We start from the raw sequence: 25,315 nt of genomic DNA, 5'->3' as shown, positions 1-25,315 counted from the left end.
TTTTTGAATCCTGAGGACAAAGGAAGATTTAGACATTAAAGTATTCGCAAAAAGTCAAGAGAGGTTGCACAAGTCTGTCTTTACAGATGTGAAATTTAATAAAGATAAACAAATATGTAGAAATATTGCAACTGGTGCCTTGCTTCTAAAATATATCCTTCATGGCCATATGGTGGAGAGGAGGAGGACTGAGATCTATAGTATGATTTTTCCTCTATCCTTTCCTCTGCACCCTTTTGATTAAAATTGAGAGTATTAACTAAAGAAGTAGAAGCAATGGAAAACTAGTTAAAGTTTCTAAGTACTTTATGGTCAACAAACTTCTAGTGAAAACATCTGTAATATTAACAGTAAAACCTTTTCTAGCTATAATATTTTATCATTTTACTTGACCCCCCCCTAAAAGGCTTATTTCTGCCCCCAAAGGAGTGGGGAAAAGAGTAAGAAGGTTTCAAAGATTTACACAATAATGCGTATGACCGTTATCTACAATAATAAAGATCTGATAACGTCCCACTGCAGAAAAACAAAGGGATGAATAATTACGTTAACAGTTACACTTTATCACACAGTGGTCCCGCCTTTTCCACAGTTTTACTTTCCGTGGTTCTGCTTTCTGTGGTTTCAGTTACCTGAGGTCAACTGCGGTCAGAAAATATCAAATGGAAAATTCCAGAAAAAAACAATTCAGAAGTTTTAAACCGTGCACCGCTGTTCCAATCAACATGATGAACTCTCACACCATCCCATTCTGTCCCACCGGAACGTGAATCATCCCTTTGTCCAGTGTACCCGCGCCCGTTAGGCACTCACAGCAGCCATCTCGGTTATCAGATGGACAGTCCTGGCATCACAGTGCTTGTGTTCAAGTGACCATTTTTACGTGACAGTATTTTATTTAATACCGTCCCCAAAGCACAAGAGTAGTATGCTGGCAATTCAGATTTGACAAAGACTTCTCTTTGAAACACCGTAAGGTGTTTCTTTTAAGTGAAGAGGTGGAAGTTCTCACTAAGAGAAAAAATCATATGCTGAGGTTGCTAAGATCTACAGTCAGAACGAATCTTCCAGCAGTGAAATTGGGATGAAGGAAAAAGAAATTCGTGCCAGTTTTGCTGTTGCACCTCAAACTGCAAAAGTTACGGCTACAGTGCATGACAAGTGCTTAGTTTAGATGAAGACGGCATTAGATTTGTGCAGTAAGATACTGAGAGAGAGAGAGAGAGAGAGAGAGAATGAGACCTATTCACATAACTTCCATTACAGCATACTGTTATAACTGTTCTATTTTACTATTAATTACTGTTGTTAATCCCTTACACATTGTGCCTAATTTATAAAATTAATCATAGGTATGTATAGGAAAAAACATAGTATATATAGGCTTTGGTACCATCTGTGGTTTCAGGCATCCACTGAGGGTCATGGAACCTATCCCCTGCAGATAAGAGGAGGCTACTTACTGCATTAGTAATCTTACTTATTCGCTATACTTCACCATGCATTTCAAATATCTCATAATGATTTCTAAAAAGAAACGTCACTGTCCTTGTAAATCAGCATCACCACGAATATCACCTCCTAGTACAACATCCGTCTATACTCATTTTCTTGGTTTTGTCTGTCACAGTATCCAGTTTATCCCCAGATTACTTTAGATGTCATCAATTACAGAAAAACTCCTACAAAGAATAGATACTTTTACATCTATAGTTGCATATGCTTATTCACCTAAGAAGCAAAGACCTTAAAGAGCATAAATTCAGTATAGCTTTATTTTATTTGGAATTTTAGAGAAACCATTCCTTTAGGAAGAAATTTTGAGACTGACTTCCTCTTTTCACTTTACCTCAAGCCTGTCTTGACTGACTTTCCTTGTTATCTGAGAGTATGCCGATAAGAGTTAAAGGATTTATCATGAGACACTTACAGCTAGCTATTTTTAGGTTCGGGGGAGAGGCGAGGGCTGTACTCCTCTGACTTGCATTGCATTACCTTTAAAAATAACACAACGAAAATTTTCTTTTACAAATCTATTCAAATGAAACTTACATTTGGTTCAAAATTAAACATATTAAATTAACACAATCAGAGACACTCTAAACCTAAACCAGGATTTTGATTTACTCGTTTAAAGCTATCCCGGCCCATGAAGAATAAACAAATAAACGGCTTCAAATGCACTATCTGAAAATCCCAACACAGACAGAGAGGCAGCTCTTGACCAAATCAGACACTCACCATCAAATCATGCACCATAAAATCTGCACCTAAAAAGGGACCGTAACTGCAGCTCTGAAAGCCATGAGGCAGAAAAAGAACCTGCCAGGCTACTTTCTGGGATGAGGCCAGAAAATTAACGCCTGATATGTTGGACTAGTTGTAGCACCGACCAGTACTCAGGCTGGGTTTATTTGAGGACAGCCCTTTCCAAGGAGGTTTCTTACTCCTAGAATGTATAATAACTAAATAAATAAATTCTTTATCATCTTACTACTCTATACTTCCCCAGCCCTGGGTCTCCCATCATTAATCAACCAACCCCACTGAGTCCACTGAAATCCTCTTTTCCTTGTTAAATTTCCCAAATGCTCAACTTTTTTTCAAAAGTTGTCTCCCTGCTCTAAGTAAACCCAGGCTTTCCCCAAGGATATAATTTCCCCGAACGCTCTCCATTGAAGTTCACTAATCCACCAGCATCACAGAGTGGCAGGGAGAAGTGTGGGCATCCTCCAGGTTCCTCCATGCTGCTCCCATTTAAAGCTCACACTCCTCTTCACTCTCCCTCCGCACCGCTGCCATCTAGGGGCTTCCCCGTCACTCCCGCCCGCTGAAGAAGTCTTCAGCACCCGGCTGACAATAGATCTCTCCTTCAAATGCCACTCTTGCCATAATCCTAGGATTTCAATGTCCGAATTCCTTGACATCCGTAATGCCAACGCCCTCAATCCTCCGGTCCATTTTAGCTACCCAGTTTACAAGACCACATCACCCAGGCCTCTCCTCCCAGGCCTGACACACCATCACTCACATTAACTGCTGCTCTTGTATCTCACAGAGTCCTCCACCCCCCTAACTTCTACATTTTCTCCCAACCTGTCCATCCATTCTGAATTCTCTTCCTTCCTATCCAGGCTACATTCCTGGACTCATCATCCCAACTACTCCTTCACCTCCACCCTCAATTCACTTGCATCCCAGTAATTCTGCCATATCTACCCAGCAAAACTCTAACCCTACAGCAGTCCAGTAATTCCTCCCTGCTCCTCCACTGCTAAAGGGAAAAGAAGAAGTTAGAGAAGGGAGAAGGAAGCAGAGGGAAGAAAGTGGGAGAAAGGAGGAGGGAGAGGAGGAGGAGAGAGAAAAGAATATTACGTCACCTTGAAGACAGCTGGGCTCTTTTATTGTCCACCATCACCTCCTTTCCCATTTCCCCCAAAGACCAGTCTAGGTCTTCATGATCCTCTCAAGCTCATGCCACACTCTCAGCATCTCAGCTATTGCATCTTCAATTTCAACATAACATCCACCTGACCCCACTGGGCCACCAGAATCTCAGTCTCTTGCTTCTTAGCAGAATGGCTGGAGGTTAACACGACTTAAAATAGATCTATTGCCAGTTAAAACCAGTACACTTCCCTGTGCCATCAAAAGGCAAGCAAAATAATTCTGTGAACACAGGTACACTCGTGTGTTTTTAGGTTCCAACAGGGATCAGGAAATAACACGTACCAATAAACTTGTGGGAAATGTGAATATGTAATTACACCTTTCTAGAGGCTGTTTACGAGATTATGTTCAAGACTATGAATTGTCTAACTATAAAGAACCCAGAATCCACTAATTTGGTATTTGTTTGGTAAACCCTTTCCCCAGTGAGAACAAAGATGTATACAACAATAAAAACAAAGTTTTAAGAGGAAATCTTCTAAATTAAGAGAACCATTCTGATAACTGTACTTGAGAAGCATCTATTTACATAAAACTATTTATATACCAAAAACTGAAGACTCTTGCCACATCAACAAATATTAAATGAAGGCACATGATGCAAAACACCGTGTCAAATTTTTTAGGGGATACAAAGAAGTTAAAAAAAGAGACAGAGAGGGAAGGAGGGGGAGAGGGAGGGGTCCCTATCTGTAAGAGTCTTCTAGCTCTTGCAAGAAGGAATATGTTGTTAATAAAAATAATAATAGCATAGCAGCTAACACTGACTGAATGTTTACTATGTGCCAGGTCCTGTTGAAAGTGTTTTACTTGTTTTAACTAATTTAAACCACAAAAGAACCCATGGGATAGGTACTATTGTTATCACCATTTATCAATAAAGAAATTAAGGTATGGAGAGGTTAGGTTACTTGTTCTATGTCATACAACTGGTTAAATAAAGCCAGGTTTTGAATCCAGGGAATTTAACACAGAAGGCAAGCGCTTAGTCACCAATCACCGTAACGTTCAGCCTAAAGATCTCTAACTACTCAGTAACTTAAAGCAGAAGTTTTCAAAGTATAGTCCGTGAAAGCCTGGGGGTGCCTCCTAGCCCTTTTGAGAAGTCAAAACTATTTTCATAATAATACTATGACTTTATGTGCCTTTTCCACTGTGTTAACACGTGCACTAAAGGTATAAAGGACAGGCAAAAGCGCTCGTGCCTCTGGACAACAGCGCCAACCCGTGCTAGCCGTCAGTGTATTCTTCAGTGTCAGCACTCGCAGACAAAAAAGAAAAATAAGAAAGAACATTTTTAAAACACTGGCTCACTTAGGAATGTCCCTGGTGACTTTTCATATGCTCAGCCCTTGAGTGTGTATCTCTGTACCATGCTGTGTGACGACACAGGAAGGGGCCAGGCCCGGCTGCTGCACCTGGGTGTGACGCTGCTCCCAGGACAGCACTGGGTGCTCTGTGAGCCGCAAGCCCAATCAGGTACTTTTTTCACGGAACCCTATTCTTAACTCGAGAGAAGAACTGACACACAAACTTGGTATTTGGCGGACATTTTCTTAAAAACAAATGAAATGAGTCATTTTAAGAGAATAAGGGGCCCTGATACCAAAAGGTTTGAGAACAGCTGACTCCAAGAAATGCTGGACAAGAGGAAACGAAACTGAAGTTCTTTTAATGTGTCATTTTCATTAAGTCTTACTATTTCTTCTCAGTCTACAAAATGAGTGAACTATTATTACATACCACTTTCTTAAACTCACACATTAAAGTGTGAAATGACACATAAGATTCCTTAGGAAGCTCTCACCTTCATTTCGATAACAGTTTGCAGAGCTTTAGTTTTGGCAGAATCGGGGGCATTCTCAAATCTCCGATGCATCTCCTATACAAGAGAAGCAAAAAAGAGAGTACGTGTCCTCCTTTTCACTCTCATTTTTTCAACAGGGGAGTGGAGAGGCAAGGGAGTAGTAGTTACATGCAAAGATGACTACCCCGGCCTTGTAAGACACTCTGATCCACTTTCTGTCTTCCTGACCTTTCCCTGTGGACCAGGGAGCACACAGACTGCATTCAGGCTAAGGGGTACAGGCGGGTCCCCGTCTCTGCACACCTGGTTATACACGGTAAGTCACACAGACCCCAGCCACCACAAGAGGTGAAGCTCCGGCACATCCCCAGGTTGTGTGTCACTCTTCCACAGGACTCCAAGACATATTATCAGAACTCCAAACAATCCAAAAAGGGGATTAGAAATAGTCCCTTTTTAAAAGGAGAAATCAGGACTTCCCTGGTGGCGCGGTGGTTAGGAATCCGCCTGCCGATGCAGGGGACACGGGTTCGAGCCCTGGTCCGGGAAGATCCCACGTGCCGCACAGCAACTAAGCCCGTGTGCCACAACTAGTGAGCCTGCGCTCTAGAGCCCATGAGCCACAACTACTGAGGCCCGCGCGCCTAGAGCCCGTGCTCCGCAACAAGAAAGGCCACCGCGATGAGAAGCCCGCGCACTGCAACGAAGACCCAACACAGCCAAAAAGAAATAAATTTATTTAAAAAAAAAGAAAAAGGAGGAATCAAAGTAGCCACAGTCCGCACTGCACAAAACAACTGAAAGCATTTGTGTTGACAACCTCCTTTGCATAGATAGCATCCTCCCCCAGAGCAACAACCACCGGGCTACCTGCGATGGAAATCTCTCTCCAGAGGGGCTACAATCAGAAAAAAAAAGAAGGTAAGACTGCTGAACAAGTTTCCTAAACAGTCTACAGGTAGCAAATGGCAGAAAAACATAGCTATTTTTTTCAATCCAAATGTCAGTGCGTTCAGGATCAGAAAGGAAGGAAGGAGATGGCAGAATATCACAGTTAGGGTCTTCAAGGATCACCCTGAAGTTACCAGACCTCCTCAGGCTATTTTCTTGTCAGATTCTGGGAATGTCTCTGAGTCAGCCAGTACTTCCAGAGTACCCTGGTACAGCCCCTAGTGATGGCAGAGAATACAGATGGATATTTTCCATCTGAACAGTGCTGGTGAAATTCTAGCCCTGCCCTCTGCTCTGCCCATTTGACATGTATATAGATGCTTACTAGGTCACTCAAACTTATTTCATCCAAAACAAAACTCGTCATTTTCTCCTCTTTAACCTAGCCCCTCCTCTGAAGACTGATGAGTCTTGCCCATCTCCTTAAATGGCATTACCCTCCCGGTGGTTCAAGCCAAACAGCACAGTGTCTCCTTTCATTCCTCCCACATCTTCACTTCCTACCACCTTCTAGAGCAGGTCCTAATTGTTCCAGCTTCAAAAGATTTCTTGAATTTATCATTTCACTCCATTTCCAGCCTAGTTTAAGCCTAGATTACTACAACAGCCTCGAGTTAAGTTTCCTTTCATTTCCTCTGTCCATTTTAAAGAAAGCAATGGTGTACTCTAGATAAAGCATCAACAAATCACGGCAATAGTCTGTTTTCAATCCTTCAACGAGTTTCCTATTTACTTCTCACCCTCTACAAGGTCCACACAATCTGATCATAACAGATAAAAGACTAGCCCTCCTGTCATAAACTATGTTAAAATTAGACAAAAATGCATAAAGCAACTGTTTTCAGATGCTGGAAAACAAGCAGCACAGGAGTATGATCCTTGAGAGAAGAGAAACTAACAAGGTTATGGTCCGGACTTGCTATCCAATATGTGATGCAGGGAGAGAAGACCAAACAGAAAACAGCAGTCCCGCAGAGCTCAGAAGACAGATCAGTGGGTAAGAGTCCCAAAGACAGGAGAAATGTGTAGAGCAGAATGACACAGAGGAAGAAGCTAGCCAGAAAAGCAGCAGTGTCTGATCTGACAGGGGTCCCCTGGAGTCTTTGACCAAATACTAAGCCTGCATGTACAGGGAAAGACTCCACAGTGTCAAAGAACAACTACCAGAGCTATGAGTTGAGCAACTACCTGAACTCACATGGGGCTGGGAAGAATTCAAGCTCCAAAGAGCCAGAGTGGAGAGAACATCAGAGGCACTCAGCAGAGACACCAGAAAGGTCACGTCTTAGGAGTAGAGACAGTCTAGCCCTAGAGGGAAGGCTACCTAGACTAGAGCCAACAGAGTGTAAAAGCAAGTCTTGTTAAGGATCGAGTTAATCCACAATTAACCCCTGCAAGATAAAACACTTCATTAAGACAGTCAAATGCAGAACACATTAATCCAGGACAAAATCTGAACACATTAGTTCAGGCCATAATCACCTCTCACCTGCATTAAAACAACAAACTCATCAGTTACCCCCCAGCCTCCAGTCTGTCCACACTGAATCTACTCCCTACACTATAAACAGGTGATAAATTGGGCGCACAGATATTAGGGAAATTTCCAAATGCTTTACAGTGAAACTATTACAATTTCACTTTAAACTCTAGCAAGCATATCAGCAATATATAAGGAAAGAAATCCATTTGAATAAAAAAAAATCCTCCTCTGCTAAGGAACTAGGGTGCACTTTAAACCATTCGCAGGCATAAAGCTTTCCTGTTAAGATCTTGTAAAACCTATCAGTCGTAACAGATCTCCATTCAAAGGCCTGTGCATTAAAGCTCATTATGAATACATCCTGCAGTCAGTGGGCTGACCAACTCCCCTTTCCCAGAGAGCACATGGAGCCTCTGACTCCTGCACTGTTAATAAAGGGAGAGGACTCTGGGAATAAAAAAGAATGTACCATTCAGACAAATGTAAGAAGTCGAATGTGCTAGTGCTTGCTTTATTTCGCTCTTTTTAGCCTGAAAATTTTCACTCTACACAAATTAAAGAAAGCCCAGAGATTCATACAGGTAGAATTATCTGGATCTTGTTATACTGTCAACTGTGGTACACGGTAGAAAATGTGTTCAGTTCCTCTCACTGATTTAATAAAGAATAATGACTAGAGAAAGAAAACAAACAAGTTAGGAACAAAATTTCTCCGTTGTTAGTAGTTTCTTTCTTTTTAAAAGTTAAGTCAACATTTACTTACACAACTGAGAGAAAGGAGCATTTGTGACTGAGAAGTAGTACTTATGTCTGAAATTTCTTTCTTTCAAGTTTCAGGTTTTAGCCTCCAGCACCCTTGGTTCAAGGGTAGACGTCCCTTCAGCAGATTTCAATCCTCCACACAAGTTCTGGGCTTACTGTACTCCACACGGAGAAGTGAAGAAGGAACCCTCACTACTCCTCCTGTACCTCAACTCCGCTGTTGTCAGACAGCACTGCACTTTGACCCTTTACCATCTCAAGTAACAGCATGCTTCTGAGAAAACATATCTTCCTGTCAAAATGGAAATGAGGTACAAATGACACAACAAAAAAAAAAAGATGAGGAAGGATAACCTGAACCAGTAAGTTATGCGATGCAACTGTTCACACTTTCCAAAATCACTAGGAAAGGGAAAATTAACTAGGGACCTTTTTTCTTTTTTAATTCTTCCTACTCTTTGTCCAAGGTTTCTATTTTTTTTTCTATATATGTTTATTTCTCTTTTCTTCCCTCTAACCTCCTCTGCTCTTACCTGACAACTGCCAAAGATACAGATGGGCATTCCTCAGACATGGTAGAGCCAAAATTCCTAGCCTAGAACCTAGTTAAAGAATAGGGCTTTTTTTTTTTTTTTAAACATCTCTATTGGAGTATAATTGCTTTACAATGGTGTGTTAGTTTCTGCTTTATAACAAAGTGAATCAGCTATACATATACATATATCCCCATATCTGACACTTTTTTTTTTTAACATCTTTATTGGAGTATAATTGCTTTACAATGGTGTGTTAGTTTCTGCTTTATAACAAAGTGAATCAGCTATACATATACATATATCCCCATATCTGACACTTTTTTTTTTTAACATCTTTATTGGAGTATAATTGCTTTACAATGGTGTGTTAGTTTCTGCTTTATAACAAAGTGAATCAGCTATACATATACATATATCCCCATATCTGACATCTTTTTTTTTTTAACATCTTTATTGGAGTATAATTGCTTTACAATGGTGTTAGTTTCTGCTTTATAACAAAGTGAATCAGCTATACATATACATATATCCCCATATCTGACATCTTTTTTTTTTTAACATCTTTATTGGAGTATAATTGCTTTACAATGGTGTTAGTTTCTGCTTTATAACAAAGTGAATCAGTTATACATATACATATGTTCCCATATCTCTTCCCTCTTCCATCTCCCTCCCTCCCACCCTCCCTATCCCACCTCTCTGGGTGGTCACAAAGCACTGAGCTGATCTCCCTGTGCTATGCGGCTGCTTCCCACTAGCTATCTAGTTTACGTTTGGTAGTGTATATTATGTCCATGCCACTCTCTCACTTTGTCACAGCTTACCCTTCCCCCTCCCCATATCCTCAAGCCCATTCTCTAGTAGGTCTGTGTCTTTATTCCCGTCTTGCCCCTAGGTTCTTCATGACTTTTTTTTTTTTTCTTAGATTCCATATATATGTGTTAGCATACTGTATTTGTTTTTCTCTGACTTACTTCATTCTGTATGACAGACTCTAGGTCCATCCACCTCACTACAGATAACTCAATTTCATTTCTTTTTATGGCTGAGTAATATTCCACTGTATATCTGTGCCACATCTTCTTTAGCCATTCATCTGTTGATGGACACTTAGGTTACTTCCATGTCCTGGCTATTGTAAATAGAGCTGCAATGAACATTTTGGTACATGACTCTTTTTGAATTATGGTTTCCTCAGGGTATATGCCCAGTAGTGGGATTGCTGGGTTGTATGGTAGTTCTGTTTTTAGTTTTTTAAGGAACCTCCATACTGTGCTCCATAGTGGCTGTATCAATTTACATTCCCACCAACAGTGCAAGAGGGTTCCCTTTTCTCCACACCCTCTCCAGCATTTATCGTTTGTAGATTTTTTGATGATGGCCATTCTGACTGGTGTGAGATGATATCTCATTGTAGTTTTGATTTGCATTTCTCTAATGATTAATGATGTTGAGCATTCTTTCATGTGTTTGTTGGCAATCTGTATATCTTCTTTGGAGAAATGTCTATTTAGGTCTTCTGCCCATTTTTGGATTGGGTTGTTTGTTTTTTTGATATTGAGCTGCATGAGCTGCTTGTAAATTCTGGAGTTTAATCCTTTGTCAGTTGCTTCATTTGCAAATATTTTCTCCCATTCTGAGGGTTGTCTTCTCATCTTGTTTATGGTTTCCTTTGCTGTGCAAAAGCTTTGAAGTTTCATTAGGTCCCATTTGTTTATTTGTGTTTTTATTTCCATTTCTCTAGGAGGTGGGTCAAAAAGGATCTTGCTGTGATTTATGTCATAGAGTGTTCTGCCTCTGTTTTCCTCTAAGAGTTTGATAGTGTCTGGCCTTACATTTAGGTCTTTAATCCATTTTGAGTTTATTTTTGTGTATGGTGTTAGGCAGTGTTCTAATTTCATTCTTTTACATGTACCTGTCCAGTTTTCCCAGCACCACTTATTGAAGAGGCTGTCTTTTCTCCACTGTATATGCTTGCCTCCTTTATCAAAGATAAGGTGACCATATGTGCGTGGGTTTATCTCTGGGCTTTCTATCCTGTTCCATTGATCTGTATCTCTGTTTTTTTGCCAGTACCATACTGTCTTGATTACTGTAGCTTTGTAGTATTGTCTGAAGTCAGGGAGCCTGATTCCTCCAGCTCCATTTTTCGTTCTCAAGATTGCTTTGGCTATTCGGGGTCTTTTGTGTTTCCATACAAATTGTGAAATTTTTTGTTCTAGTTCTGTGAAAAATGCCAGTGGTAGTTTGAAAGGGATTGCATTGAATCTGTAGATTAAGAGTAGGGCTTTTAAACCTCAAACACTGCTGCAAATCTTAACATGAGAGCAGTTGCACTAAACAAGGTTTGTTGACTAAAATATTATAGAGACCAAAATTAACATACGTATAAATGTTTTAAAACAAATTAGTATTTTAATTTCTGTTTTTTTTTTTTTTTTTTGGCCATGTCGTGCATCATGCGGATCTTAGTTCCCCGACCAGGAATCGAACCCGTGGCCCCTGCAGTGGAAGCACGGAATCCTAACGACTGGACCGCCAGGGAATTCCCAACAAATCATTTTATTCATCACAATAGGATCTACATTTCAAAAAAACAGGAGCACGTATAGAACTGAAATATTTATTCAGCCTATAGACAATGCTTGGTATGCATATGGATAGCCAATCCAAAAATTCCATAGCCAATTCAGGTATGTTCTGCCAACAGACTGAGAACCAAACTTTGGTGTATCACAGAATCACCTGTAAAGCCTGTTAAAACTCCATACGCCTGGCCCCAGGCACTAACCACGTCTTGACTGTAGTTCAGTATGTGTCCAACAGATGTCTTCACACTTCTATCCATCAAAGGAAAGGCACTCCAGTAAACAATACAAAATCTAACAATAAGTCACGTAACAATGTAATTTCAGTACAAACAGAAAATACAATGCTTAATTTAATTTTTGTTTTTCTTCTTTGGCTTTTATTTGGGGGAATTATTTACCTGCTATCTCCAGAATCATGTTCATAAACAAAATGGAAAACTAATCACAAATGTTCCTGGATATGAATGCCATTTTAATGTTACTGTATTTCATCAAATCTAAGATGCCACTGATTGTAAGGTAAACCACTGTTTAATGTGCTGGAAAGAAAAGAAGGAAATGCCTCCAAATAAACCATGACCCAACCTTCTATCATTCAGAATTTTTATTTTATACTGATTGCAAGACCCTTTTTTTACTTATTTAACCATAAAGTTTAATCATATATCATTTTGAACTGTTTTATAACTTTCTCCGTACCAATAACTGTTTCAATGCTGGTTCACAGCATATTACTGAAGACATACTGAACAACAACTAAAGTTAACATGAGAAATAGCAACAATACTCACAACATTGACTAAAATGAGCAGCTGTTAACTGTTTGTGAGTACACAGGCAAACAAATCAAGCAGGACTGTGGCCTTGCTGACAGAGATTTTAAGATGCCATCAAGGATAAGACTTATTAACTCAATTTCATACTGTTGAGATGGGGAAAACTATGAGTCTTGGAACTGATGAAAACCTGCTTTTTAAAAAGATGGACAATAATCCAATAATAATAAAACCTATGGATATCCCAGTGTTGCCAGCTCTCAATTCTTTCTGCCTTTCTTGACACACTAGTGATATAATGCACAATAGCCATTTCAAGTCACCACTCACCCAACCTAGAGTTGTTCTTTATCAGACTTCCTTGTTCACTCGTAATTTTCCCTCCCCCATTTATTCTCAACACAGCCAGAGTAGATTTTAAAAGCTAAACTAGATCACTCCCTTGATTAAACATCGGTGCAGTTTTCTCTTGCACTTTGAATAAAATTGTTGCATTACCTGCAGGGATCCTGAAGGCAAGTGCTTTGTCTCCTAGAGGGCATGGATTTTTGTTTTGTTCACTGCTACTATATTTCCTTGTGCTCTGCACATGGGTTAGTGCCCAATAAATATCTGATGAATGGAATGAATGACTCTGGCCCTGGCTACCTCTTCAACCTCTCATCTCATGCCTGTTTTCCCCTTAGACAATATGCTTTTGTCCTCTAGTCTCCTTGCTGTCTCCTGAAAACTTCTCATCCCGCCTTTGAAACTGTTAACCTTCTTCATGAAATGATTTTACCCAAATGCTCAGCAAGACTGTTTCAACTTTCTTCAGATCTCCCTTAAAGGGCACCTCCTCAAAGATGCTTACCCTGTTTATCCCCTCTCCCAACATAATTAGACTCAACTTATTTATTTCCTCTCATAATTATGTTTATTGTCTCTCACCAGATTTTTAAGTTCTAGGAGGGCACAGACCATGTGTTCTGACAGGAAAAATGTATACCCAGCGTGTATCCCAGGGTCACATACATTCTAGAAGCTCAATGGATGTTTGTTGAGTAATGAGCAAAGAAAGGCTGTGCCAAGTGCCTCTAGCACCTTGTCACTCTGGAAACGAAACAGTCAAGCCACATGTTACAAAGCTTTACTCCAAATTACCATTTTAGCCTCTGTTACCTGTATTTTCTAACATACACAAATTTAATTGTTTAAGCCTCTTGCTATGGCAATAAAAGATTCTTTCCTGTCTCAAGATTGTATTAAAACCTTTTTCTTACATTCTCTTCTAGTGTTTTTATTTTTTAACAAGTAGCTCTTTATTTCATCTAGAACTTAATTTGATGTAACTATGTACTGTTTTCCAAGTAGATGGCGATTATTCCCAAACATGTATCATATGCTTAAAACTATATTATTTCTGGGTTCTATTCTGTCTCATCAATCTAGCTATCTATTACTGTGCCAGTACCACAGATTTTAATATCACTGGGTTTAAAACACATATATCATGAGCTGCTTAAACAAGTGTTCCCGCACTGTTCTCCTTGCAAAGAAACTGCAACATCATTTGGGCACGTGTCAAGAATATTCCTATTGGGATTACACTAAATTCACAGAGTTGGGGGAAAGCAGCATCTTTATATTAATGTTCCCATCTACATTGTAATGAAAATTTAGCCCTATCCTTTCCATTACCGTTACTGACATTATTTATTCCATTTTCCTTATCTAACAGCACTGCCTAACACTTCCAGAATAATGTAAATACTGATGAACAGTATCTTTGCCTCTCCCTAACTTTAATGGGTGCGTCTTAGTATACGTCAGAGTAAGCACAATTCTGGCTACTAGTTTAAAATATGTTTATAATACATATTTACTGAGTTGTTTTATTTAAATCATGCTATAAAGGTATCATTCCATTCTTATTTTTAGTTCATTTGGTTTAGTTTTCAAAGTGTCTAACATTTTATCTCACGTCTTTGAGATAGCTATCAAACACTACGAGGTTATCTTTTCCTTTCACCTATTACAAATTATAACTGTGAATGACATATTGAGCCATTCTGGATTCCTAGAATAAACTCCTTTTGGTCAGAATATTATCCTTTTATCATAATGCTGATTTTATCTGCCAATATCTTATTTACAACTTCTATACCTAAACTCATAAGCAAAACTGGTTTGGGGTTTTAGTTTGTTTTCTAACCTTCGTTAGGTTTTAGTATCCAGTGGTCACACTGGAGAAAAAAGAATTGGAAAAGCTATCCTTCTTTCTGTAAGCTCCAGGCTTAAACTTCTTTCCCTACATTTCAACTTATTCAACCAACATTTCTTGAGTACCCACTGTGCATTTGTTAAGACACTGACAAGATAAAATTTCATATATATATATATATATCTACATCCTTGGTACAAAAAATTAAGTGAACAATGAAGAAACACACATGGAAGTATACTATAATATTACTGGCTCATCTACATATATGTATAGAGCTGCACAAGGAAGACTTCACAGAAGAACTGAAATTTGAGCTAAGTCTTGAAGGCAAGTAGGAGAAAAAGAAAGGAGAACCAGCATTCTAAACATGTGTTCCTGAAGCAATCACTTCTACTTGCTCTTAAATAATTTTAATCCATAGGACTGTGTTTCCTGTAAGATGACGCTACATTACTAATGGCAACTGGAATTGTGTATTGATACAACTAACGAGGCCTATATTTCTTTCCACATTATGTTCAGAAGTGGGACTTAATATTTGTAGAGCTTGTTACTTCAAAATTAGTCTTAAATTCATGTTTTTTCCTACTACTTGTTCAAATTCACCATATTGCTGGTTGTTCTCTGCCAGAATAACACTGTGGCTTTCCATAATCCTTAACTATTCACTACTTATTAACTCCAAAACTCAAAAATAAATGGGCACAGGTTGAAATATTCAGAACAGAAGGAGTAAAAACGTAACATTCAAAGTTCATCACGATGCTGGTAGGGTTTTCATGCTGCATGCTATCTGAGATGATTACACCTTCTCTTACAATGTTCTATGGCCAGGCTCCAGGTTACCTCATTAAAATATAAACTCTTGAAAGTAAAATGAAAGAAACTCAGGATGGTGCCTACAACACAGTAGTTGATAGAAAATTTTCTAAAACAATACAGTCCAGTAATTTGAAGATTGTAACGCACATAGCTGCAGATTAACCGTAAAAATACAGTATATGCTTCTGGGAGGATAAACTGGTCCAATCACTCTGGGAGACAAGACTGATATTCAGAGTTTTGAAAACGTACACACCCTGAGCAAATTCATTTCTGGAAATTTATGCTAAAGAAAAAAATTAATGCACAAGGATATATGGTTAGGGATATTCAGTGCAGCACAGTTTTATAATAATGAAAAATTAACAGTAGTCTAAATTTTCAACAGTAAGAAGTATAAATAAATGCAACAGAACATTATAAATTCAACTGAAATTACAAAACTCTACATGTACTGACAAAGAAAGATGTTCAAGACAAATTATTAAGAAAAGCGGGTAACATTACCCGCATCATGCATTATGCATCGCTGCACTACCTAATACAGTAGCCACTACCTACACAGAGGCACTTAAATTTAAATTTGATTAACTGAATTTAATTTTAAATTAGTTATATTTAAATGAAATTTAAATTTCAGTTCCTCAGTCACACTAACCACATTTCAACTGCTCAACAGTCACACGCAGCCAGTGGCTACCATATTGCAGAGAGCAGATACAGACCGTCGCCATCATCAGGGGAAGTCGCTGTTTTGCTGCTTTTAACCGCCTTCCTCACCCTTCATTTAAAAAGGGATTATTCAGGCTGGCACTAAAATAGTTCTGAGATTTTTTTTCCCCCTATCCAAATGTGAAAATTATCTGAAGACTCTGACCTCATATAGAGAAGTAGAGCTGTCATTTTTTTTTAATTCAATGTAAGATGAATTCTTCACTTAAGCTTTCTTAAAATGAAGCATTACATAGAAAAGTGAAAAATTATCAGTAGACACAGTGGTCAGCTAAAGTCTGAGTTTCCTCTCTAAAAATAAGTGACAGCATACCTCTGTATCATTCCCTCTAGCTGTGCCTCCAGGGCAGCAAATAATTTTTATCACCTATCTTTTACAGCAAGGCAACAGTTTCCATGGAAACCACAGGGCAAACATCCATTACTGCTGCCTAGGACTTTATAAGCACACCGAAACTGAGGGAATCGCTTACTTTCAATTATTAATATTTTAAAATTGAGCAGTAGTTAGCTACTTTAATTCTGGTTTTGTTGTGTGTGTCTCTGTGAACAAATCAATAGATGAGGAACAAATCAAGAAAATTCTGTGCCCCTCTAGCAACAAAATGAGTCTACAGAAATCAGGAGGGGGAAAAAAAACCCCAGAAAGGTATTAAACCAGTATACATGCCAGCCAATGTCATCACATACAAGACAGCAAATCAGAACAGAAATCAGTGCAGAACTTAGGTAAGAAAGAAGAAATTCCCTTACACTAGCTCAGGAGAGCATATAAATTTATCTAGGTCAAAATGCTGACTAATCAGGAAAAAAAGACAGTCATAACAACTGAGAAAGTGGCCACTCACCTCTCTCAACAGAGCGTTCTCTTTTTCCTTCTGCTCCAAAAGGCTTTCGAGGTGGTGGACATGCATCTCTGCCTCTGCCAGTCTCCTTGTTCTCTCATGGTCCTCCTCAATAGCCTTAGCAGAAAGCCCCTTGCTCTGCAACATCTCCAGAAGCTTCTTGATGGATTCGTCCCGAGCGTTCAGGGTTTGCTTCTGAGTCTCAATCCGCAGCTCCATCTCCTCCAGAGTCTTTCGAAGGAGGAACAGCTCCTTGGCCTGCCGCTCATGCTCAGCGTGCAGCCTCTGAAAGTTCTCCTCCGTCAGCTCTGCCACGCAAGGCTCACCAGTCCTACTGTTACTATCCTGTTGAAACAGCTGGTTCAGGTCCCTCTGGATCCGCAGTTCATCCTGGAGAGCCTGGACTGTCATTTGCATGTGCTGGTATAAAGACAAAAAAGAAAACCCAAATGAGCTTTCCTCCTCAAGTAGCAGAAACAAAGCAGACTACGGGGAATGAGAAAGCAGCTACCACAGCTCTCAGAACCCTGCATTTAGCAAATGAGGATTCACATTATTCTGTTTTACAATGTCTTTAAAACTGATTGAGATAATCTGTAAAATGTCAGTAATTTAATTTGTGTTTATTACCAACAGGAAACAAGGTAAGTCTGGCAGCTCCTCACTTTACTTGACTAAATAAAGACAGCGTTCAAGATTAACAGAAGGTATTACACGGAACTGAAGGTGAGGAGTGGGGAAAGGCAGGGGAAACCTATAGGAATACGGACACATCATACAAAAAATTTCACCAAAAAACACAAAGGATGGCAAAATACAAAATGACTTTTAAGTGCTTTACAATTAAGTTAGCACATTAAATAATAAACATATGAGTGCATGCCAGAATGTGCTTAGCACTCCTTATGTGTTAATTCATTTAATCCTCACTATAACACATGTACTATTATTTGAATTTTATTGATGATGACACCAGGCATACAGAGACTTAAATAACTCACCCCAAGTTCACACAGTAAGTAATAGAGCTGGCATTCGAATTAAAGCAATTCTCGCAGCCCACTGAAGCTAGTACCCAAAGGTAATTAGATAACTTGAAGCTTTAAAAACAAAAAACAAAACACAAAAAACTGAGGCTGTGTGTGCTATTTATACAGAAGAAGATAACAATATAAGTGAGTAATTTGAGTAATTAAATGAAAATGTTAGTGCAGATAAGCTAGTAAAATGTTCCAGAGGGTATATCTTTAGCCTGTATCCCTAACGAAGGTATATGAACCTTTAATCTGAATGGATAAATTCTAGAACATTATACAAAGAACCTAAAAGGAAGTTACATCAAGAATCATGTTTTTAGAAATGAAGAAGCAACAATAGAAAATCACCCTTTGTATTCAAGGTATTCAAGGTCTGGCAGTGTGCCGCAGTGGAAGGAAACTAACCCGCAATCAGAAGACAGGAGTTTTAGTTCCAGCTCTCACACTGAAGAGCAACCTAATTTGGAACACATTGCCATCTTTCTGGGTTTCAGATTCCTCATATTTAAAGTGAGGCTATAAATGCCTGCACCATCTTTTCACAGAGCTAATAATATCATTGAAATCTTTGTGGCATATATGTTGAAACAGACATTGTTTAAAATTTTTGGCAAACTGCAAAACAGCAGTAAATATCTCAAGGAAACGATCTGGCGAGTGTACAAAGACGCTCACTGTTGTTTACACCAGCGACAAAATTAGAAACAACCTAAATGGATATTAATAGGTGATGAGTTAAGTAAATGAGAAATGTCCACCCAGTTTAATACTATGCATCAATTTTTTAAAATGTAGATTTATATTTACTGATAAAAACTACAGTTACAACATATTAAGAGTAAAAAAGCAGATATATAATAGCAAGTATAGGATGATCGCGATTCTAATTTTTAAAAAGTATAAACATGCAGAGAAAAGTCTAAAAGGATGCAAACAATTACCAGTGTCTGGGTATGGGTAGATTTTACATTTTTCTTCATAGTTTTTTGTACTATCTAAATCCCCTACAGTAAGCAAGTAATCAATAAAAAGGGACATTTTTACCTTTAAAAATAAGAGAAAAGACTTCAGAGATGCCTGCTTGGCTGTGTTCAATTTGCTACCACTTTGGTTAAAAGGGAGGGAACAATAAATATTTACTATTTACTATAAATAAAAAATATCATAAGAGATAAAAATACTTCTGTAATGTTACACAAGTAATAATTAATGGTTATTTGGGGGAACAGAGGAAGGCAAGAAGGGAGGAAGGGAGGAACGAACTGGAATCACTGGGGGACAACATGTAAGAAAACTTTATTCTATTCCGCATAAAAATTTTTTTAACTGAGGTGTAACTGACATTGAAAATTTTTTAATAATAGCTTTATTGAGACATAATTCACACATGCCATAAAGTTCACCAGTTTAAAGTGTGTAAGTCAGCAGTTTTCAGCATATTAAAAGTTATACATTGATCACTACTAATTCTAGAACACTGCCATCACCCCTTAAGAGAAATCCCATATACATCTGCAGTCACTTCCCAGCCACTTCCCATCTTTCTCTCCTCCTAACCCTCCCTCCTCTTGAATTTGAACTAAATGTATGTACTACCCACCCAAAAATTAAATTTAAAAAAATGCCTAATGATATTTTTCAGCCTCAAAAAGGAAGGAAATGCTGACACACGCTGCCACATGGATGGACACTATGCCAAATCAAATAAGCCCGTCACAAAAGACAAATATTACACGAGTCCACTTACATGAGGTCCCTAGAGCAGTCTACCTCACAGAGACAGGAAGCACAAGAGTGGTTGCCAGGGGCTGGGGAGACGGGAGACGGGAGACAGGGAGTGACTGTTTGATGGGTGCAGAGATTCAGTTTTACAGGATGAAGAGTTGTGGAGATGGATGGTGGTGATGGCTGCACAACAGTATGAATGTACCTTATGAACTGTACACCTGAAAATTGGTTAAGATGGTAAATTTAACACGGTGAATGTAAGCTGTATTTTACAACGATTTTAAACACTGGGGAAAAAATATGCCTGCCATAGAATTCCAACGTGTTGATATTAAATAATTTACTTATAACTATTGATAAATATTTAGTTTGGTTCTCATTTTCCACTATTATAACAGGCACCTTCACATGTATATCTCTGCACATTTATCCAAATTTTTCCTGGAGATAAATTCTGAAAGGTGGAATTCCTGGATCAGAGGGTATGCAGTTATGATTTTAATACACACAACAAATTATCTCTAAAAGGGTCTGTACAGATTTAAACTTCCACCAAACGATGTCTGAGCACTTTCCTATACCTTTGACAACTGGGTATTTTCTTTCTTCTCTGTCTTTTTTGGGCTTTCCTTTGATTACAAGTAAGACTGAATATCTATTCACATATCTACAGGCACTTTGTATTCCTTCCTTTGTGACTCATCTGTTCTTGTTCTTTGCTCATTTTGTTTTGGGGACATTTAACCTTTCTCCTAATCCACTTTAAGATCTTTTTATATTTGGAAAACAACCTTTTGCCTGCTGTGCATGTTACAAATATATTTCCAAATCTGTCATTTTTCTTTTAACATAGTTTATGGCAACTTAAGTACAGAATTTTTTTAGTGCAAAGATAAGAACCTCTTCTTTTATAGTTTCTGGTTTTGGTATTATGCTTAGCAAGTAGTGAACTTTCAATTATGGCAGTCTTCAAACTCTCGAAAAGCACTGGCTTCTTCTTACGAAAAATAAATTTACAATAAAATTATCAGGTATTGGAATTCATGAATATGATTCTTTAAATAAATTTAACTACCCGCATCATGCTGTAAAGATTCTCAACAGTTGTTGGAGTTCAAAATTCTTACTAAAAAGATGTGTCAAAATGCTAATTCTCTGAAGCCTATAATCAACCTCCAGTTTCATTCTTTACCTTTGGAAGTCAAAAAATCCAAATAAATTCTGAGCAAGCTTATCCCACAGGGAAATATCAGAAGTTAAATTCAACAATGAAACTGATTTCTAGGTACAACTGTCCCTCCTTTTCTGGACACTCATCACCAAATTCATTCAAATCAGGAGAAACAGATGTTGACGACAGCTAACAGTCTCACATACACTTTAGCACTTGTGATTATACTAGTATGGCAAGCACTGTTTTGGCGAAGAAAGAAAATACAACGACTAATGTGCCCTGCTTCTTCAGCTCTGCTTGCACCCATTTTACTAGAATACAGAATTAAAATGATGCTCTGACTGGTAGCCGAGAAGGCTACACAGCAATTTTCTCCATTGAAATGGGAATCAGCACCCCTTCTTTAGGCTACATTCAAGCTAGATTCACTTTATTAAAATTCCTGCCAACTCCCCTGGGAGAAGAAAGAAGCAGCAAGCAATAAGCCAGGCTGCTCTTTCTCTAGCACATTCATACTGAAGATAAAGGGAGCATATCTGCACATATCACAGACATTTACCATGACCGACCAAAAACACATGCTGAATTTAGCAGGACAATCTCAGTTGTCAGATATTACGAAAATTTCTATTTGGGAATTCTGCTCATGACACTCTCCAAAATGATCTCACACTTCTCACATGCCAAATTGTACACCAACACTCACTAGTCTACTTCTGCTCACTCTAACACTCAGCTTGAGCTGGAAGACTGGAAGAATAACTGCTTAAAATTTACTCCAAGGATTGTGCTAAAATTACACCAGGCTGTATCTCAATGAAATGGTAGGATGTTGTGAACAATAGAATGAAAATTCTTAAATCTCTGATAGGGTTTATGATCATTTTTTAGAAAAATACATCTCAAAAACAACAAAACATCACAACAATGCTTCATATATTTTAGACAAATATCAGAAGCTCTTCTGAGGCAAAACTTCCATTAGTTTCTCTGAACAAGAGAACGCTTTGATCCAGTTTATCCTGATTTCTAAAATGACAGAACCAAGGAGTCTAGAGCTATTTTTAGTTACAGAAAAAGAATATTATGGATACATGAAAATGGTCATCATCACAAACATACTGTATCTCAGAGAGTTCAATGCACTATTTGTCAAGATAACCATTAGAAAAAATACCAGTACTGCATCCTATTATGTTAAATTAAGAACGATTTTTTTTCTGAACATTGAGGAAACTTTATCAATGCAAGATGCAAAAGAGTTTATAATAATTCTTACTAACATCACCCAAGTCGATCCTCAGGCTCTGTGATGTTCTGATCTGTGCTGTACCGTATGTGTCCCTAAGAAGAGCACTTACCAGCCCAATCTGCAATTTATTTCTTTGTATCTGTCTTCAAGAAAAACTTTCTAGAACTTGGGACTTTCATCTTTTTACTCTAGGGCACGGCACAGTGTTTGGTATAGTAAGTGCTCAATAAATTTTTTTTTTCAATAAATTTTTGATGAAAGATTGACAAAAACAAATTTTCACGCATTATTTTGAAAGTAAATGGCTACTGGATAGTAGATGCAAATCAAGTCCCTGGAAAATTATATCTTTCCCCTATAACAGAGAGAATTACTCTTATTCTGTAACAATTAGTTCCTTACCAGCTAACACACAAAAAATTCTATCTCAAATACAAACTGGCCAAAATAGTAAATGCAATCCTAATTTTTTAAAAAAATGTTAATTATACACTCTGGATTTATTTGTGTTTGATCTGAAGTGAAGAGAAGCATTTTCAAATAATTAACTGTCAACAAGAATCTTTTATACTTTTAATACTATACAACATACACCAAAAGTGTAGGATAGAGTTCTTATCCAAAAACGGAGCTTACAAAGTGGTAAAACTTAATAGCTATATATACACACTCACAAACCAGCACTATACCTTATTATAAATTTTAAATTAAGAATATTCAAGAACGAGAAATGGGACACATAAAAGCACTTATTATATATGCAACATACTCGAATGAAGTTCAGATTCTATAAGATCACTATGATTTGGATTCATGAATCTTTAATATGAAAAGAAAGTATTCTAATTTCTATCATTTTAGAAGAAACTCAAAGTTTTTTAATGAGTCTGAATCTCCAAGACTGAGACAAAGGAAGAGCCTCTAAGGTAGTTCATTTCGTCTGATCATTAGTCTAGTATTCTTTCCGTTGATTCTTTCAGTTGCTGACAAGGATTTATTTTCTGTGCAGCAAAGCGCACTGTAAACTCTCAAATATTAAACCAAAACCAAGTTCTCAGACTGATCTAAATAAACACCAGCAAGAGACATACTACAGTGCAAGAAACAACCAAACCAGAATTCAAATGGATAGATTAAATTGTTTAAATGAATGCTACTTTGAGCTTATTCTCCTCTAAAAAAGATGTCAGAGTCAAGAAAATGAACAAGCAATTATTCCAGAGTCCTAGCAGCTACTCTCTGCTACTGAATCCAGGAGAGAAAAAAGAACATCTGCCTTTATGCCAGCATAACCCAGAAGAGAAATTAAAGAATAAACAAAAATACTATCAAAATGGGGAAGTCCTGAGGTCATAATACATTCTATTATTGTGTGCTCATCAAGACAACAATTCAAGTGACAATAAACTGATTTTAGTACAAGTTCTAGAAATTCCAAATAGCTTTCAGTTACCCAAACTCCCATACCATTTACTTACCCCTTAGCCTCTACTTAAAGAGTATAGGTATATGTATAACTGATTCACTTTGTTATAAAGCAGAAACTAACACACCATTGTAAAGCAATTACACTCCAATAAAGATGTTAAATAAATAAATAAATAAATAAATAAATAAATAAATATAAATATAAATAAATAAATAAAGAATATCCTCTACCCGGTCCCTCACTTTCACTCCCAGCTAAATCCTACCTGTCCTTTCATCCTTAGATCAGGCATTACCTCCTCTAGAAAGCCTGTCTGACTCTCAAACTGAACAAAAGGCAGAAACAGAGAGGAAGGAATGGGTGGAGGAAGAAAAGTACAGAAAGAAGAAAAGATAATATCCCAAACCAGATATTACAGTAGTAAAAATATCATACTAATAAGCAATGTCAGGATTGAAGACGTCATTCCATTAAAAAATAACATCAAAATAAAAATTTTTTTTTAACCTTAAAAGTAAAATCAACCAGCAGAGGGATCCTATAGTAACCATTTCCATAGTGTTTAACTTGAGAATGCTCAGTACTAACAAAGCAAAGGCAGAATTAAATACAAGGGACCATAAAGGTACTGTTTAGTCTAGCAGCATTTTAAGTATCAACCTCACTTCTTTCTTCATGCTCTACAACCCAAAAGTTTCAAGCACCTGCAACAGACGTCAATGAGGTTAACAAAATTCCCAGATTTAGTCCCTGAAATACTAGTATATAAATCAAGAAGGGTGAAGAAAGAAGGGTAAAGAAAGAAGAGTTAAGCGATACCAATCAGCTGTGAACATGTTAAGAGCTAACCCTGGCAATGCTACAACTGGGAGTGGATTCAGCTGAATAAACACACACCGGAGGCAGCAGCTTGGCTGTGAGGCGGGGAGGGGGGGGGGTCCCTGCTGACATTCAGCTGCAGGGCATGGCATAAAGCTAACGGGCTAATGTCTGTGTCCCACAGAGCTATGTCAACACTGAAGTCACTGTGTGCCCAAAGCTTTCCAGAAGCTATAGAATTCCTTTTTCCTTTTTCCCCCCCGCCTTTTCCTCCAGAGAAAGAGAAGAGGCAAGGAAGACTGATATTGAGGGAGAGTACAAAGAGATCATGACCTTACAATCTTACAGAAAAGCACTCGTGTACACTGCCATTGTTTAAGATGCTTTCACACACACTATCACTAAACTGTGTTAAACTGAAATGAAGCCCATCAAAATTATTTACATAAATAATTCTGTCTTGGGGAGAAAATAGCATAGAACATATACAAAGAACATCAGCTAACCAGAATAAACCAACCAAATTACTCACATTTTTTTTCAAGACTTACCTCTTTAATAATGGGCTTTCTTGTAAAAATCAAATCTACACTAGGCAACTGATAGACTACAACAGTCCACTGTTGCATTTTGTTCTAGAGATACTAAGACCAAGTGCAGTAAGACAAGAGAAGGAAATCAAAGGTATAAGAATTAGAAAGCAAGAAACAGTCATTATACAGAGATTGTAGGATGAAAACTCAGAAGAAATTACAGACAAAATATCTGTATAATTAAGAGTCCAGCAAGGGACTTCCCTGGTGGTCCAGTGGTTAAGAATCCACCTTCTAATGCAGAGGACGTGGGTTCTGCATCCCACATGCCACGGGGCAACTCAGCTCACGTGCCACAACTACAGAGCCCACCAGAGCCCAC

The 25,315-nt window shown here is 38.1% G+C and overlaps 1 protein-coding gene and 1 long non-coding RNA gene across 2 annotated transcripts in view; one reads left to right on the top strand and one right to left on the bottom strand.

Annotated features, from left to right (window-relative positions):
- Window positions 1-12,285, top strand: part of LOC137759784 (uncharacterized) — a 118,242-nt gene extending 105,957 nt beyond the window's left edge. The window contains exons 3-4 of the long non-coding RNA XR_011073195.1: window positions 8,523-8,815; window positions 11,462-12,285. This is a non-coding gene — a long non-coding RNA (uncharacterized lncRNA). The remainder of the gene's footprint in view (window positions 1-8,522; window positions 8,816-11,461) is intronic.
- Window positions 1-25,315, bottom strand: part of LOC137759783 (ELKS/Rab6-interacting/CAST family member 1-like) — a 901,087-nt gene that overhangs the window by 90,443 nt on the left and 785,329 nt on the right.

Source organism: Eschrichtius robustus, chromosome 2 (assembly GCF_028021215.1).
Source record: "Eschrichtius robustus isolate mEscRob2 chromosome 2, mEscRob2.pri, whole genome shotgun sequence".
NCBI classification, from domain to species: domain Eukaryota; kingdom Metazoa; phylum Chordata; class Mammalia; order Artiodactyla; family Eschrichtiidae; genus Eschrichtius; species Eschrichtius robustus.
Note: the sequence above shows the minus strand (reverse complement) of the source record. Positions and strands in the feature narration are given on the sequence as shown.